Below are 2,615 nucleotides of genomic sequence, written 5' to 3' on the forward strand. Positions count from 1 at the left end.
TTACCCACATCCCGCTAGCTCGCACAGGCCGGTGGCCCACATCGCGAAGCCTTCGCCGCACACGCAGGCCCCACCACGCCCCGTCCACCGCCGCACCCACCTCCTGCACCAGCTCGAGCCCATGCGCCGTGCCGCCCTCTGCCCCCAGCGCGCCTCCGTTCCTCTCCCGCACGCCCGCTCCTGCACAGCTAACGCTGAGCTTCTCGGCATAGGAGTCCCCTGCAATGCGGTGCACATGTGGGTAGGACCAAGAAGTGTAAACGGCGACCACAGCTGTTACCACACGTGCGTCCATGTACCCGGCGCACACGGCGCATGCCTCCGCCCGCCATCCCTGTTCTACTAGCCTCTGCGTGCCCGAGCCTGCACCGGACATTCCAGTCGCTGCTCAATGTGCATTCACCTGCTAGCCACAACACCAAGCGCTCTGGCACCTACCTGCCCCCTGCTGCATGCCACCGCGCACAGCTGCTGTGGGCAGTCAGCCTGGCCCGTACCGCCCTCAAGCCTCCTGCCGCGCCAATGCAGCCAGGCCGGGCCACCCGCACTACTGTACTGTTGTTCGCTTGGGCCATGCGGTCTGAAAGGGACAGGAGCGGGGTTGAGGGTGGGTTCAGGGTGGGTGCGCGGGGGTAGGGTGTGTGTGCATAGCCACAGACAAGGCGAAGCCGGGGCAGGGAGTCATGCACAGCTGGCGACGGCACGCGCTTTGACGCGGCTCACTTACTACGTCTAGCCATGCGCGCCTCTCTACCTCCTGTCCGTCGCTGCTGGCCTGCGCAGTGCTCACCTTCCGACTCCTCCGCGGCCCCTTCGCCTGCTGGACCTGTGCCAGGCCGCATCGCCTGAAGCAGCGCCGCACGCACGCGCCCGCCCGCGACGCCGCCGCCTGCAGCTCTGATCTTGAACACCCAGTCCCACGCCGCGAGTGTTGGTGATAACGCCTGAATGCGGTGGAGCGGCTACCTGTGTAGCCGTCGGGGTGCTGCCGGCGGGGGGCGGCACGGGTTCAGCGTGAGCGCTGGCGACGACAGCAGCCATGGCCCGTGGAGGGCCACCGCCGAAGCGCCACCGTTGCGCCCGCCCGCGCCGCCGCCGCCTGCAGCCCTGATCTTGAACGCCCAGTCCCGCGCCAGTGCTTGTGGAGCCACCTGATGCGGTGGAGCGGCTGCCTGTGCAGCCGCTGGGGCGCCGCCGGCGGGAGGCGGCCCAGGTCCAGCTTGTGCGCTGGCGACGACAGCAGCCATGGCCTGTGGGGGGCCGCATCGCCTGAAGCAGCGCCGCATGCACGCGCCCGCCCGCGCCGCCGCCGCCTGCAGCCCTCATCTTGAACACCCAGTCCCGCGCCAGTGCTTGTGAAGCCGCCTGATGCGGTGGAGCGGCTGCCTGTGCAGCCGCTGGGGCGCCGCCGGCGGGAGGCGGCCCAGGTCCAGCTTGTGCGCTGGCGACGACAGCAGCCATGGCCTGTGGAGGGCCACCGCCGAAGCGCCACCGTTGCGCCCGCCCGCGCCGCCGCCGCCTGCAGCCCTGATCTTGACCGCCCAGTCCCGCGCCAGTGCTTGTGGAGCCACCTGATGCGGTGGAGCGGCTGCCTGTGCAGCCGCTGGGGCGCCGCCGGCGGGAGGCGGCCCAGGTCCAGCTTGTGCGTTGGCGACGACAGCAGCCATGGCCTGTGGGGGGCCACCGCCGAAGCGCCACCGTTGCGCCCGCCCGCGCCGCCGCCGCCTGCAGCCCTGATCTTGACCGCCCAGTCCCGCGCCAGTGCTTGTGGAGCCACCTGATGCGGTGGAACGGCTGCCTGTGCAGCCGCTGGGGCGCCGCCGGCGGGAGGCGGCCCAGGTCCAGCTTGTGCGCTGGCGACGACAGCAGCCATGGCCTGTGGGGGGCCACCGCCGAAGCGCCACCGTTGCGCCCGCCCGCGCCGCCGCCGCCTGCAGCCCTGATCTTGACCGCCCAGTCCCGCGCCAGTGCTTGTGGAGCCACCTGATGCGGTGGAGCGGCTGCCTGTGCAGCCGCTGGGGCGCCGCCGGCGGGAGGCGGCCCGGGTCCAGCTTGTGCGCTGGCGACGACAGCAGCCATGGCCTGTGGGGGGCCACCGCCGAAGCGCCACCGCTGCGCCCGCCCGCGCCGCCGCCGCCTGCAGCCCTGATCTTGACCGCCCAGTCCCGCGCCAGTGCTTGTGGAACCGCCTGATGCGGTGGAACGGCTGCCTGTGCAGCCGCTGGGGCGCCGCCGGCGGGAGGCGGCCCGGGTCCAGCTTGTGCGCTGGCGACGACAGCAGCCATGGCCTGTGGGGGGCCACCACCGAAGCGCCACCTTTGCGCCCGCCCGCGCCGCCGCCGCCTGCAGCCCTGATCTTGAACGCCCAGTCCCGCGCCAGTGCTTGTGGAGCCACCTGATGCGGTGGAGCGGCTGCCTGTGCAGCCGCTGGGGCGCCGCCGGCGGGAGGCGGCCCGGGTCCAGCTTGTGCGCTGGCGACGACAGCAGCCATGGCCTGTGGGGGGCCACCGCCGAAGCGCCACCGTTGCGCCCGCCTGCGCCGCCGCCGCCTGCAGCCCTCATCTTGAAAGCCCAGTCCCGCGCCAGTGCTTGTGGAACCGCCTGATGCGGGGAGC

At 72.4% G+C, this 2,615-nt stretch overlaps 1 protein-coding gene across 1 annotated transcript in view; it reads right to left on the reverse strand.

Annotated features, from left to right (window-relative positions):
- Positions 1–2,615, reverse strand: part of CHLRE_09g398512v5 (uncharacterized protein) — a 19,766-nt gene that overhangs the window by 10,893 nt on the left and 6,258 nt on the right. The window contains exon 5 of the mRNA XM_043065892.1: positions 9–580. The gene's annotated coding sequence lies outside the window, so the exon portion shown is untranslated. The remainder of the gene's footprint in view (positions 1–8; positions 581–2,615) is intronic.

The sequence above is a fragment of the Chlamydomonas reinhardtii genome, chromosome 9 (genome assembly GCF_000002595.2).
Source record: "Chlamydomonas reinhardtii strain CC-503 cw92 mt+ chromosome 9, whole genome shotgun sequence".
NCBI lineage: Eukaryota > Viridiplantae > Chlorophyta > Chlorophyceae > Chlamydomonadales > Chlamydomonadaceae > Chlamydomonas > Chlamydomonas reinhardtii.